General features: G+C 44.3%; 1 long non-coding RNA gene across 1 annotated transcript; it reads right to left on the bottom strand.

Annotated features, from left to right (window-relative positions):
* Positions 1-947: 947 nt before the first annotated feature.
* LOC120966039 (uncharacterized) lies at positions 948-3,283 on the bottom strand. The gene is made up of 2 exons (XR_005759009.3): positions 3,115-3,283; positions 948-2,972 (listed from the first exon to the last, which is right to left on the bottom strand). It is a non-coding gene; the product is annotated as an uncharacterized lncRNA (long non-coding RNA).
* Between the last annotated feature and the right edge of the window lie 12,528 nt (positions 3,284-15,811).

Raw genomic sequence — 15,811 nt, 5'->3', positions numbered from 1 at the left:
CTTGCCGAAGACCAGCTCTCTAGACGAGATAAGCAGGAATCCTTAGCGTCGCCACTACAATATTGGGGGCCCATCGTAGAAACACATTGTGCATTATCGAGTGTGAGGTCAGTACTATGTATTCCTTTTCTGATGCCTCCTATTCTTAAGCTCATTTTGTTACTATTTTCTTGCATTCTTTGTGCCAACAGTTGGTGTAGGATAGGTCGATAAAAGCTTATCAAAATGAATATAGGAGAATGAAGGGAAGGCACACCCTATATAGGCAGTGGTCTATAAATGGTGCAACAAGTATATGGGTACAAGATCATTTATATTCAATTAACTTCGTAAAATACTTCACATGGTCTGTCTTTGCAAATTATAGCAGCCATGACGGATATTCGTTTCTGAGCTCGGGCTCAGATGCTCCCGAAATCTCTCCCGTCAGCTGTCATGTGGATATGTGCCTGGTGGCGTATTCATCTGTGTAGAGTAGATGTATGGGAATTAATAAACACTAGGCATGCAGGTGCATTAAATGTGTAGGCAGCCGTTTGGTCAAGGCGGAATAGAAACCAAGCAAACGGCTCAGTTGTTTTCCTGTACTACGCTGAGCCGTCTCCATTCTGCTTCCGACCACCGCCTTCAGTGTCTCCCGTCGTCCCACTTGCAGCCGATTCAAACACAGATGGAGCCATGAGCAGGGGAAGCTGGGATCTTTTTTTTTCAAACTCTACCAGTGGATGCCGAATCAAAAGAATGGCTCGCAGTCCAGCTAGTGCAGCTGGGTGGCGTCCACCAGCCAGCTCTGCACAAACTGCATTTACCCGGTTCAAATTTTGAAAGCCAAGGCGCACAAACTGGCGTCATGTCAAGCTGCATGCCATGGCTAGATTCAGTAATTACACGTGTGATGACCACAGTAGGAAATACTCAACTCCACATCATGCATGTCACTCAAAAACTTTCAAACGTGGACAATTTAAGCATTCAGAAATGTGAACCCCAACAATTTATTGATCTACAACAACAAAGTTTACTCATTAATTCAACATGTCTACTGTATTGAATCAAAGGAACAAGCGTGGAGCAAATGCTCGCTGAAACACACCAGAAAATCCTCAGCTTACAGAGTTTTGCAATCTACAGAATCAAGCATGAAATTTTTCTCAGCTATAACAAGCGGCCGTGTGCACATGTTCCGTTGGTGTCCTTCCATCCCACAGTTCTTGCATTTGCCATGTTTTTGTCATTTCTTGGGGTCATCCCCAGTTAAAGGCAGGTGGTTCGCTTGTGACCTTCGCGCTGACAAATGCTGCAGAAACATTTTCGCTTGCTCAGCCTCTCGTAAGGAACCTTCTCTCTGCTGTTAGTTGGACGTCCGAGACCTCTCTGCTTATCTGGTGCAGCTAAACCGTGTAGGGCATTCACACTTGCAGACCGGCCACCACTCTTCACGACAAGCACCGTTAGTGCCCACAAAATCAACCTCCCCATTGCCTGCCATTCTACCACCAGGCAGAATTGCCAGGCGGTCCTCAAATCCTAACCCGTCCCTTTTCTCGGAGAAAGGAACCCCGCTCACCACCAAAGCTTTCAGGCCGGCACACATGTGCCACAAGACAGAAGGGTAATTCCTTTTAACCAACAGGGGTTCTCCTGTTGCACAGTCATTCTCACAACTCTTATTTAGAGAACATGCTTAGTTTTAGAACTGCAATTCAGATCCGAAGTTGCAAGGTAAATTTGGTCATCATCGGGTAATAAAATGATGAAAACAAATAATATGCACATCTATGGCAGCCAAAATCTTCCTCATAAATCATTTTATTGGAAACTGGGCTTACTTAAGAGCAATTTAGATCTGAAAATTGCACATATAATAAATTTGAGCATCACCAAGTAACAATATGAAAAAAGCAATGCTATGCACAGGTATGGTAGCCGGAAAGTACAAACCAGAACATGATAGTGATGTGGTGAATATTCAACCTAATATGATATGCAGAGGTGTGCACATACTGAATATTCAACCTGACTCAGTCAACCTGGCCTGACCTTGTGGTTCCTCGGCTTAACAACTAAATCCGAGGGCTTCTCCTGGAGACTTGTAATTTTTGAGCTTACCAAGTACTCCCTCTGTAAACTAATACAAGAGCGTTTAGATCACTAAAGTAGTGATGTAAACGCTCTTATATTAGTTTACGGAGGGAGTACCTTTTGGGCCTGCCATGTGAATGGTCATTTCAAAGCAAAAACTAGTGATTTGGTGAGAACCAAAATCCAATTTTAGTTAGAAATGCTACTGAACATCTATGTGCATATTTAGTACCAATGCATATTTGGTCAACTTAGCAACTAGTTCAAGATTTCAATTGCAGCAATACATGATATCTTTTCTACATAGCTAGGAGGTAGAACTAGAAAAGAAAACAACTTAATGTTCAATGATTTGTAATGCCTGATGCCTCCTCCACAAGAAAATTATTAGTTTCTCTTGAGCACATAAACTAATCCAACCTGAATTTTTAAAGCTAACCGTTACTACATCTGAAACTTTTCACATGTACATCAGACAAATTTTAAAATGCTGTGCCACCTAATCATCATATAACAATATGCATATGTAACAGGCCTAAGCTTTCAGTTAGCTTCATCATTAATTCAAGTGAGACCAAAAATAAATTAATATAGCCCCAGGCTGAGCATGTCAATGAACGTACAGCGGTAAACAACACAAAACAATTATCCTCTTCGTCCATCCAGGTGTTTCTGGGTTACCCTGTCAATAGATTGCGCGGACGCAGTGGGTGATATCTCCCGCTACCGTCGGTCGCCGCAGCTCGGCCTACCAGCGCCACCACCGTCAACTTGCTGCCGCATCCAGATGCAACATTCCGGGCTTCCTGGCCAGCTGGATTCGCTTCGTCAGGCGTTAACAATGCAAGAGGTACTGGATCTGGGTGTTCAAGGCTGTCGACAAACTCCTCCTGGACGAGAAATATGAAAGAAAAAACAAACAATGGAGGGTGGACAATTCATCGATTCACTTATCTTGCCCAAGCATGCCGTCAAATAAAAAAACAAAAATAAGGAGATTAACAGATTCATGCGGGAGACAGATCCACTTACGGGTCGACGGTATCCTGCAAGAATTCAAGGCCGACATCTTCCATCACTGCTACGCTGGGGATTCAAGCAGCCGCCGCAGGTACAAAGAGTACTCGGATTGGGGCAAGAGACGGCTGAGTGGGGGTGCGACTGGATCCGGTGGGGATAGGGATGGACCCTGCTCATGTGTGCGCACGTGCATTCCCAACGGCCCAGTTAAGTTCTCTAACGCCTACCAGTCCTTGGCTCAGCACAAAAGCCGACGTTCTGTGCCACGGATCAGGACGCCGCGCGCGCGGGCGCAGATGGCCATACGGTTTGGGCCCACGAAAGGTCCACTGTTCTCTACTGTATAACCGCTGTACGACAGATTTCCTCATTTTCACTGCGCCTCGTCAGACCGAATTTTTCAGATCCCAAGACTCAGGTGGACGATGAGGATTACGGGAGCATCTGAGCTCGGGAGCCGAATCACCGCGTCCCAGCCATGAATGCTATAATTCCATGACCACTCTCATTTGATCATTCAATTCCTTTCTATAGACAATTTTTTTACTCCCTCGGTTTTTATTTACTCTGCATATTAGAGTTGACTGAAGTCAAACTTCATAAAGTTTGACCAAGTTTATAGAAGAGAATATAAATATTTACACTAACAAATTTATATGATGTGAAAGTACGTTCAATAATGAATCTAATGGTGTTGATTTGTTATTATACATGTCAATATGTTTTACTATAAACTTCGTCAAAGTTTACAAAGCTTGACTTTGACCAAAGCTAATATGCTGAGTAAATAAAAACGGAGGGAGTACATAGAGCATTGATCACTAGGGGCATGTTCCATAATGCTCCGCAGACTAAAACTCCTTAACTCCCCAGCGAAGAAAACTGGACTTTAAGATATTTTTTTACCAAACCCACTAGTAGAAAACTGGGCTTTGGTCACAGGGCAATATTCACATTAGTCCCGGTTCAGTCACGAACCAGGACTAATGTGAGCATTAGTCCCGGTTCGTGCGGCCAGGGGCCTGCCAGGCCTCGTGGGGGCATTGGTCCCGGTTCGTCCGGACCCTTTGGTCCCGGTTGGAGGGACAAACCGGGACCAATGGGCCACGCTCCTGGCCCACCACCCTTTAGTCCCGGTTCATACCACAAACCGGGACTAAAGGGCTGGTCCTAGTTGCGGCCAGTGTTTAGTCCCACCTCGCCAACCGAAGGGCGCTCACACCAGTTTATAAGCCCGTCCCTCTCTGCCTTGTTGAGCTCCTCTCAAAGTGAAAATAGATGCCCTTATACAGGGAATTTGACCTAAATTCACAGTAAATTTCTTTGAATTTCATAGAAATTTATTATGAATTTAGGTTGAATTTTCTCTATAGGCGCATCTATGTTCATTTTTTATAGTAAATAAAAATAAATAAACCTTAATAAAATAAAATAAAATAAAATAAACTATACTAACTAAAATAAATAAACCTTAATAAATTAAATAAAAATAGCAGCAGTAAAATAAATAAAAATAGCAGCAGTAAAATAAATAAAAATAAAATAATTAAAGTAAAATACATAAGTAATTAGAAATAAAATAAATAAGTTTTTTGTTGTAAGTAGAAACAAAACAAAACATAAAGCAAAAGAGAAAACAAAAAACAGAGAAAAAAAATTATGCCACCTACTGGGCCACCACGGCCTTAATACGACTTGAAACCCATCCGTGGGACAGGATTCAGGCCTGCAGAAGGCCCAGTTGGCCCCACAGGCAAAGAGAACGGTTAGGCTCGAAAGCCTGCAGTTGAGAGGAGCTCGAGAGGGTGGGCGCAGCAGCGCTTATAAACCACTCTCGAGCCCTCTCAACTAGCGAGGTGGGACTAAACTTTTGACGCGGGGCAGCACAAGGCCTTTGGTCCCGGTTGGTGCCACCAACCGGGACTAAAGGGGGCATTGGTCCCGGTTCGTGGCACCAACCAGGACCAAAGGCCTTTAGTCCCGGTTGGTGCCACGAACCGGGACCAAATAGTTCCCTATATATACCCCATCGCCACAGCAGAGCACTCCACAGTGCTCTGTTTTTTCTGGCCGGCGAGGGGAGGGCATTTGGGTGCTCTAGCTCACCTCTTATGCACATGAGGTGTTCGATGAAATGTCTGAGCCACACTAGTTAATCTTTCTCCTCTCGAAACTCGACCTCCGAGCTCCATTTTCCCCGAGATTTGTCTAGGTTTAGCGGTCCGTCACGTCCCGTCCCCGTCTTCACCGCCGTCGATCGCCCGCGCCGATCTCGTCGCCAGCACCACCGTGGTGAGCCTCTTGTTCTTATCTTCTTTCTGAAAGGAAAAAATTCTTACTTTAGATAGTTACTTGTCTAATTTTGTTACTTTTATTATTCCTTCTTATTACATAGTGCGATGGTTTTGGTATCCGCCCCCGTCGGCCCTCGTCCTATCTATGATTCGGATGTGGTATATATTATCTTTTTATAACTATTTGGTTCATTTATTATTTATGACAAATATACCGACCAACGTGACATAGATTTTATTTATCTAGGAGGTGGTTGAACCGGAAATTCTAACCGACCCTATTGTCGAGAGGTTAAATTTAGTTGAAGAAGAAAACAATTACTTGAAGGAAAAAATAAAAAATTGAGGAGGAGAAGATGATATTGGAGTTGCATGTTGCGGATGTCGTCGATGATCACAAGATCAAGATGGATGCAATGCGCTTGAAGATTAGAAAGATTAGAAAATATGCCATTCATACCGAGGCTTGGTATCATTATGCCGTTGGATCAATTGTTACCTTGGTTGCGATTATGATCGCATTTGTTTTCCCATTGAAATGTTTTACATAGTTTCATTGTATCGTTTAATTAATTAGATGCTCTGGAGAGCTATATATATGTTGTTAGATGAGAACTATGTATGTACTTTGGTTTTAATGTGATGATGAACTTCTATTAATTTGGTCACTTAATTATCTATTCATGATGTTCTGTAATGGTTTTTGACACACTTAATTATATATAATGCACGCAGATGAACCGGCAATGGATGTACGGTGACAGACACACCTCCAAGTACATTAAGGGCGTGCATGATTTTCTCGAAGTGGCTGAGGCAAACAAGCAGAATGGTTTTATGTGTTGTCCATGCCCTATATGTGGGAATACGAAGTCTTACTCTGACCGGAAAATCCTTCACACCCACCTGCTTTACAAGGGTTTCATGCCACACTATAATGTTTGGACGAGGCACGGAGAAATAGGGGTTATGATGGAAGACGGCGAAGAAGAAGCGGACGATGACAAGTATGTGGCCCCTGAATACGGTGATGCCGCAACGGGGGAAGCTGCTGAAGATCAAGAGGAACCAGACGATGTGCCCAATGATGCTGCGAGGGGGGAAGCTGCTGAAGATCAAGAGGAACCAGTGCCCGATGATGATGATCTCCGCCGGGTCATTGTCGATGCAAGGACGCAATGCGAAAGTCAAAAGGAGAAGCTGAAGTTCGATCGCATGTTAGAGGATCACAAAAAAGGGTTGTACCCCAATTGCGAAGATGGCAACACAAAGCTCAGTACCGTACTGGAATTGCTGCAGTGAAAGACAGAGAATGCTGTGCCTGACAAAGGATTTGAGAAGCTATTGAAAATATTGAAGAAGAAGCTTCCAAAGGATAACGAATTGCCCGACAGTACATACGCAGCAAAGAAGGTCGTATGCCCTCTAGGATTGGAGGTGCAGAAGATACATGCATGCCCTAATGACTGCATCCTCTACCGCGGTGCGTACAAGGATCTGAACGCATGCCCGGTATGGGGTGCATTGCGGTATAAGATCAGACGAGATGACCCTGGTGATGTTGACGACCAGCCCCCCAGGAAGAGGGTTCCTGCGAAGGTGATGTGGTATGCTCCTATAATACCACGGTTGAAACGTCTGTTCAGAAACGAAGAGCATGCCAAGTTGATGCGATGGCACAGTGAGGACCGTAAGAAAGACGGGAAGTTGAGAGCACCCGCTGACGGGTCGCAGTGGAGAAAAATCGAGAAAAAGTACTGGGATGAGTTTGCAGCTGACCCAAGGAACGTATGGTTTGGTTTAAGCGCGGATGGCATTAATCCTTTCGGGGGGCAGAGCAGCAATCACAGCACCTGGCCCGTGACTCTATGTATGTACAACCTTCCTCCTTGGATGTGCATGAAGCGGAAGTTCATTATGATGCCAGTTCTCATCCAAGGCCCTAAGCAACCCGGCAACGACATTGATGTGTACCTAAGGCCATTAGTTGAAGAACTTTTACAGCTGTGGAATGGAAACGGTGTACGTACGTGGGATGAGCACAAACAGGAGGAATTTAACCTGCACGCGTTGCTGTTTGTAACCATCAACGATTGGCCCGCTCTCAGTAACCTTTCAGGACAGACAAACAAGGGATACCACGCATGCACGCACTGTTTAGATGACACTGAAAGTATATACCTGGACAAATGCAGGAAGAATGTGTACCTGGGCCATCGTTGATTTCTTCCGACCAACCATCAATGTCGAAAGAAAGGCAAGCATTTCAAAGGCGAGGCAGATCACTGGAAGAAGCCCGCCATGCGTACCGGTGATCACGTACTTGCTATGGTCAATGATTTACACGTAATCTTTGGAACGGGTCCCGGCGGACTAGCTGTTCCGAATGACGCTGAGGGACACGCACCCATGTGGAAGAAGAAATCTATATTTTGGGACCTACCCTACTGGAAAGAGCTAGAGGTCCGCTCTTCAATCGACGTGATGCACGTGACGAAGAACCTTTGCGTGAACCTGCTAGGCTTCTTGGGCGTGTATGCGAAGACAAAAGATACACCTGAGGCACGGGAGGACCTGCAACGTTTGCACGAAAAAGACGGCATGCCTCCGAAGAAGTATGAAGGTCCTGCCAGCTACGCTCTTACGAAAGAAGAGAAAGAAATCTTCTTTGAATGCCTGCTCAGTATGAAGGTCCCGACTAGCTTCTCGTCGAATATAAAGGTAATAATAAATATGCTAGAGAAAAAGTTCCAGAACCTAAAGTCTCATGACTGCCACGTGATTATGACGCAACTGCTTCCGGTTGCATTAAGGGGGCTTCTACCGGAAAACGTCCGATTAGCCATTGTGAAGCTATGTGCATTCCTCAATGCAATCTCTCAGAAGGTGATCGATCCAGAAATCATACCAAGGCTAAGGAGTGATGTGGCGCAATGTCTTGTCAGTTTCGAGCTGGTGTTCCACCATCCTTCTTCAATATCATGACGCACGTCCTAGTTCATCTAGTCGACGAGATTTTCTAGGGCCCGTATTTCTACACAATATGTTCCCCTTTGAGAGGTTCATGGGAGTCCTAAAGAAATATGTCCGTAACCGAGCTAGGCCAGAAGGAAGCATCTCCATGGGCCATCAAACAGAGGATGTCATTGGGTTTTGTGTTGACTTCATTCCTGGCCTTAAGAAGATAGGTCTCCCTAAATCGCGGTATGAGGGGAGACTGACTGGAAAAGGCACGCTTGGAAGGGACTCAATAATATGCAGGGACGGATATTCTTGGTCTCAAGCACACTACACAGTTCTACAGAACTCTACCTTGGTGACCCCGTATGTCGATGAACACAAGAACAGTCTGCGCTCCAAACACCCGGAGCAGTGTGACGACTGGATTACATGTGAACACATCAGGACTTTCAGCAGTTGGTTGGAAACACGTCTCAGAGGTGACACCACTGTTTGTGATGAGTTGTACTCGTTGTCCAGGGGACCATCTTCGACTGTATTGACTTACAGAGGATACGAGATAAATGGGAATACATTTTACACGATCGCCCAAGATCAAAAGAGCACCAACCAAAACAGCGGTGTCCGCTTTGATGCAGCCGCCGAGAGGGGAAAGGACACATATTATGGTTACATAATGGACATATGGGAACTTGACTACGGACATGATTTTAAGGTCCCTTTGTTTAAGTGCAAATGGGTCAATCTGTCAGGAGGCGGGGTACAGGTAGACCCATAATACGGAATGACAACAGTGGATCTGAACAATCTTGGGTACACCGACGAACCGTTCGTCCTAGCCAATGATGTGGCACAGGTTATCTGTGTGAAGGACATGTCTACCAGACCGAGAAAAAGAAAAGATAAGGAAGCGAATACATCATACGATGAGCCAAAGCGCCACATAGTTCTTTCAGGAAAAAGGGACATTGTGGGAGTGGAGGGCAAGACAGACATGTCTGAAGATTATGAAAAGTTTCATGAAATTCCTCCCTTCAAAGTCAAGGCTGACCCAAGCATCCTGATAAACGATGAAGATTATCCATAGTTACGGCGCAATAAGCAAATGACACAAGCGAAGAAAAAGTAAAGGCTTTCTCCCGCAACTATTATGATGATACCATGCCAACTTTGTAACAGACGAGTATGATACCATTGTCCGTTTTGTACACGAAGTGCATCTAGTTTTTGCCGTACCCCTCTCAACTTTCTTGCACATGCTATGTGGATGAAATGATGATACCATGCCAACTTTCAACCTTTTCAGAGTTCATTTGAAATGCTTTTCAATTTTAGGGTCTTATAGCTCAAAATAATTAGTAAATGCATGAAAAATAACAGGCCAAAAATTAAAAATTATGCCACCTACTGGGCCACCACGGCCTGAATACGATTAGAAACCCATCCATGGGCCAGGATTCAGGCCCACAGAAGGCCCAGTAGGCCCACAGGCATGTACAGAGAGGTTAGGCCCGTAAGCCTGCTTTAGAGAGGAGCTCGACAGCTCAGGCGCACCGCACCTTATAAACAGGTGCGGCTCTCTCTCTGCTAGCGAGGTGGGACTAAACTCCCACCACCACGCAACTGTGCAAGGCCATTAGTTCCGGTTGGTGGCACGAACCGGGACCAATTCCACCCTTTGGTCCCGGTTGGTGCCACGAACCGGTACTAATGAGGCTGTGGCCCCACGAGCACCTTTAGTACCGGTTCGTGGCATGAACCGGTACTAGAGTTTCTTACTAAGCAGTTTTTGAGTCCCACCTCGCTAGCTGAGAGGCACTAGGAGCGGTTTATAAGCCCTGAGTGCAGAGACGATGAAGAAGAGGCGCAATGCTCACGTTGCTTACCTTCAAGCCTTGAGGAATAAGGTAGACTGCATGGAGCTATGTGCAGTGCAGTCTACACTATTCCGAAAGGCTTGAAGCAAATCAACGAGCATTGCGCCTCTTTTTTATTTTTAATAACTTATTACAACTCCGGACTTCTTGTGTTCCGACAAAATAAAATAAACTTTAATACAATTTATGAAACTAAAATTAACAAAGTATTTTCTGTTCAAAACATTATAAGAAACCTCTAGTATTATTGAAACTAAAATCATATAAAATTGATGCAACTAAAATTATCGAAGTATTTTCTGTTCAAAATCATTAAAAGCAAAAAGAATTTTCATAAATAACTTTTTTTGATAGAAACTTTAATAGCAAAAAGAATTATCATAAAGTAAAATAAATAAGTAATTAGAAACAAAATAAAATAAAATAAATAAGTTTTTTGTTGTAAGTAGAAACAAAACAAAATAAATAAAACAAAAAACTAATTACAGCAAAAAGAATTTTCATAAAGAACTTTTTTTGATAGAAACTTTAATAGCAAAAAGAATTATCATAAAGTAAAATAAAAAAGTAATTAGAAACAAAATAAAATAAATAAGTTTTTGTTCTATGTAGAAACAAAACAAAATAAATAAAGCAAAAAAGAAAACAAAAAAACTAAATACAGCAAAAAGAATTTTCATAAAGAACTTTTTTTGATAGAAACTTTAATAGCAAAAAGAATTATCATAAAGTAAAATAAATAAGTAATTAGAAACAAAATAAAATAAAATAAATAAGTTTTTTTGTTGTAAGTAGAAACAAAACAAAATAAATAAAGCAAAAAAGAAACAAAAAAACTAAATACAGCAAAAAAAATTGTTGGGGCGCTGCCAGCTGGGCCCTCCAACCCTCGGGTTTGCAAATACAGGCCCAGAAGGGCTAGAGGGTTCAACGGGCAGCGCGCCAAAGTTAGGCCCAGGAGACTGCTATAGAGAGGAGTTCGAGACAGCAGCCGCAGCGGGGCTTATAAACCACTCCGAGCCCCTCTCAACTAGCGAGGTGGGACTAAACTTTTGGCCGCGACGCGGGCAGCAAGAGGCCTTTGGTCCCGGTTGGTGCCACCAACCGGGACTAAAGGGGTGCATTGGTACCGGTTCGTGGCAGCAACCGGGACCAATGCCCCCCCTTTAGTCTCGGTTGGTGCCACCAACCGGGACCAAAGGCCGCCGCTTCCCGCCCTTTGCGCTGCTGAAAAGAGGGCTTTGGTCCCGGTTGGTGGCACCAACCGGGACTAATGCCTACCTTTAGTCCTGGTTGGTGCCACGAACCGGGACTAAAGGCTTTGCTATATAAGTTCACACTTAAGAAATTTTCAGAGTTACCTAGCAGTTGCCGTCCCGACGACGCCGACGCCGCCAGGCTGACCCGACGCCGCCCGCCGCCCCCGCCGTCGCCATCGCCCGTGCCCGTCGTCGCCGTTGCCCGCGCCCTCGCCGTCAGCCGCGCCCCTGCCCCGACGTGCGCCGCCCCGGCCCGTCCCCGTCGTCGCCGTCGCCCTGCCCCGCCCTTCGCCGCCGTGGCCCCCTACCCCGAGCGCGCGCCCACTGCCCCGTCGCCATCCTCGCTGCCGACCCCGCGGTCCTCCTCACCTTGGTCCGGCCGACGCCCTCCCTAGCATTTTTTCTTGTTTTTTTTTCATATATATATATGCTTGTTTTTTTATATATATGATGATATATATGCTTGTTATCATAATTGTTTTTGTTCATATATATATATATATATATATATATATATATATATATATATGTAATGATTTTTTATAGAATATGATGTTTTTTTCATAGATGATCACATATATGATGTATGCATGGATGTGGATGAAATATGATGTTTTTTTGTTCATAGAACATGATGAAATATGAACAATGCATTAGGCAAAACCTTTACCTTTTTTTGAAATATGAACATGATGAAATATGAACAATGAAATATGAATAATGATGAAATAGGAAGAAAGGAGAAGAAGAGGAGAGGAAGAAGAGGAGAAATAAATAAGAAGAGGAAAAAAGAAGAAAAAGAAGAGGAGAAGAAGTAAGGAATAGACGAGAAGAAGAAAAAATGGAAAAAATTCTATTTTTTCTTCTTCTCTCCTCTATTCCTTTCTTCTTCTCCTCTTTTTTTTCTTCTTTTTTTCTTCGATCTTCTCCTCTATTCCTTTTCTTCTTCTCCTCTTTTTGTTTCTTCTTCGTTTTCTTATGTTTTATCGGGTCTGTCGTCGTCGATATACCCCTCTCCCGATAACTTCAACACGAGGGGGGGGGGTCGATATACCCCCTCCCCGATAATATTATTTTCCCATGTACGTTCATTGTCGTTCTCGATATAACCCCCTCCTGATAACTTCAACACGTGGGGGGGTCGATATACCCCCTCCCCGATAACATTATTTTCCCATGTATGTATGTCGTCGTTGTCGATATATATAAATCCCTCCCAGATAACTTCGACATGATGGACGGTCGATATTTATACCCCCTCTCGACCGTGATAACTTATACCACGGGAGCAGCCCCCGGCCCTCTCGCTCGACCAAAACTCTCGAGGACACCGAAACCGTAGAAAAAACGATGTCGGTCTCCTACCCCCTCCGCCGCGCCCCTACCCTTGAAGCGTTGCTAAGGCCACCCCAAACCCGGAATAAGCTAGGTCTACGTTTGCACTAACCACCTGCTGTCATGTTTGTGTAATAATTGCCATGTTGTAATATTTGCAGAAACAATGGAGCACGGACGAGACGAGCAAGCAGAAGAGGTGTTGGGGGACATAATCTTAGCCGGAGGTGATATCTTGTCGTATCTTAACGACAATGATGGTCTGGAAGAAAAGGGTGAAGAAGCAGGCTACGGTGATCGAAGAGTGGAGGAGGAAAGACATGATTATGATGGCTCCGGTGACCCAATGCTGGTGCAAGAAGGAGCCCGTGGTGACGGCTCCGGTGACCGAACAGAGTCCGGCCAGGTAAATATATTAGTTAAGCCTATGCTGACTAGCTAATTGATGCATTCATTGTTTTGGTATGTACACAACTGCGGTAAAGAGACGAGGCCCGAAGAGAAAGTTGCGCTCGGATGAAAGGTATCCTCCCAGAACCTCGTATTAGCTCCATTTCCGACTAAGAACCTTGTCCTGTTGAAAAAGAGTGGCTTGACTCTCATCAATCCTTTCCAAAATGGTGAGTCAGTCGGCCTCACTGTCACCTGGGCCAAGGTTTTAGACTGAAGATACTTATTTTGCAAAATCTGAGCCCAAGTAGCCTCTGTCTCGGACGAAAGTTTAAACAGCCACTTGCTAAGGAGACATCATTTTTTGACTTTCAGATTTTCAATACCTAGACCCCCTTGGTCCTTCGGCCTACAGATTATATCCCATTTAGCAAGCCTATACTTTCGTTTAAGCTCATCACTCTGCCAAAAGAATCAAGATCGATAGAAGTCTAGCCTCTTCCTGACACCCACCGGGACTTCGAAAAAGGATAGAAGAAACATAGGCATACTGGTGAGGACCGAATTAATCAAAATTAATCGCCCTCCATATGACATGAGCTTCCCTTTCCAACAGCTCAGTTTCGTCTCGAAACGATCCTCGATGCATTTCCACTCTTTGCTAGTCAGCTTACGATGATGGATGGGTATACCTAAATACGTGAACGGTAACGTGCCCAACTCACATCCGAACAATTGTTTATACGCCTCCTGGTCATCATTAGCTCTTCCAAAACAGAACAATTCGCTCTTGTGGAAGTTAATTTTGAGTCCGGACAATTGTTCAAATAGCATAACAGAAGCTTCATGTTTCTCGCTTTCGCCAAGTCGTGCTCCATGAAGATGATAGTATCATCAGCATACTGAAGGATGGAGATACCGCCATCAACTAAATGCGGAACCAGGCCACCTACCTGCCCCGCATCCTTAGCTCGTCCTATTAAAATAGTCAGCATATCAACCACTATGTTGAATAGGATCGGTGACATGGGATCTCCTTGCCTTAACCCTTTGTGAGTCTGGAAATAGTGATCTATATCGTCATTCACTTTAATCCCAACACTCCCTTTTTGCGTAAAGGATTCAATCTGGTTTCTCCAGGCCGTGTCAAATCCTTTCATACGCAGAGCCTGTTGAAGGAAAGGCCATTTAACTTTATCGTATGCTTTTTCAAAGTCCACTTTAAAAACAACGCCATCTAGTTTTTTTGAGTGAATCTCATGGAGCGTTTCATGCAAGACGACAACCCCTTCAAGGATATTTCTATCTGGCATGAAAGCAGTCTGGGACGGTTGCACAACTGAATGCGCAATCTGCGTAAGTCTGTTCGTCCCAACCTTGGTGAATATTTTGAAACTAACATTAAGCAGACATATAGGCCTGAACTGCTCAATGCGAACGGCCTCTGTCTTCTTAGGAAGAAGAGTTATCGTTCCAAAATTCAGCTTAAACAAATGAAGCTGACCATTAAAAAACTGATGAAACATCGGCATCAGGTCTCCCTTAATGAAGTGCCAACACTTTTTATAAAACTCCGCCAGAAATCCATCCGGTCCTGGAGCCTTATTATTTTCCATTTGTGCGATGGCCTCAAACACCTCTTTCTCCGTAAAGGGAGCAGTCAAAATCTCATTCTCGACAGTCTCAAGTTGAGGAACATCCTCAACCCTTGACTCGTTCAAAGACACAAAATTCTCTTCCGGAGGTCCAAACAACTGCTTATAATAGTTGGTAATGTAAACTTTCAGGTTCTCTTGACCAACAATCGTTCCTTCGTCTTGTTCTAATTGGAAAGTTCTCTTCTTACGATGCTTCCCATTAGCAATCATGTGAAAGAATTGAGTATTATCCTCGCCTTGGACGATTTTGCGAACCTTAGCGCGCAATGCCCACTTCAATTCCTCCTCACGGAGAAGCTCTTTCAGCCGCAACTCAGCCTCCATCTTAGTTTCCAGCTCACTTCAAGGGTCTGGATAAGTAGAAGGAGTTGCTCCAGATTCGGTCCTTCTCTGAAGACTCCAGAGAAGTTACCATACGAGAGGACCGAGGAGGAAACCAGGAAAATCGTGCGAGCCGAAGTGACAAACTTCTTTGAAGGGGTGAAATCAAAGAAACATCCACCTCCGGAGGAGAAGGTAGATCCGGTGAAAGCAAAGTGCACTCTGGCTGCCCTGACAAAACCACCAAAGTCTCCGCCGAGAGGCAACTATGAGCGCATTCTTGCAAAGACATATGCCGAAGCGGAGCGGTCGGGAAGTACTGTCAGTGATCAAAGGTTAAAAGAACGACGAGCTGGGAAAAAAATTGCCCAGCTCGGCGAACAAGCGAACCAATCGTGCCCCCCGCTCAAAGTGTCAAAAGACATCGTCGCTAATGATCCGAGGATGGTGCCCGGTTATAGCAATCTTGGAGATTACCTGCCCGACGATGTACATTATGAAATCATGGAGGTGGACGAACACAAATACATTACGGGAAGCCTCTCGTCAAATATGAAAGATCTCTAACAACGATGATGCGAAGATTACATGATTGGTACATGAAAACCTGCAGA

This window comes from Aegilops tauschii, chromosome 6 (assembly GCF_002575655.3).
Source record: "Aegilops tauschii subsp. strangulata cultivar AL8/78 chromosome 6, Aet v6.0, whole genome shotgun sequence".
Taxonomy (NCBI): Eukaryota; Viridiplantae; Streptophyta; class Magnoliopsida; order Poales; family Poaceae; genus Aegilops; species Aegilops tauschii.
The sequence above is the reverse complement of the archived record's forward strand: the minus strand, read 5'-3'. Positions and strand labels throughout refer to the sequence as shown.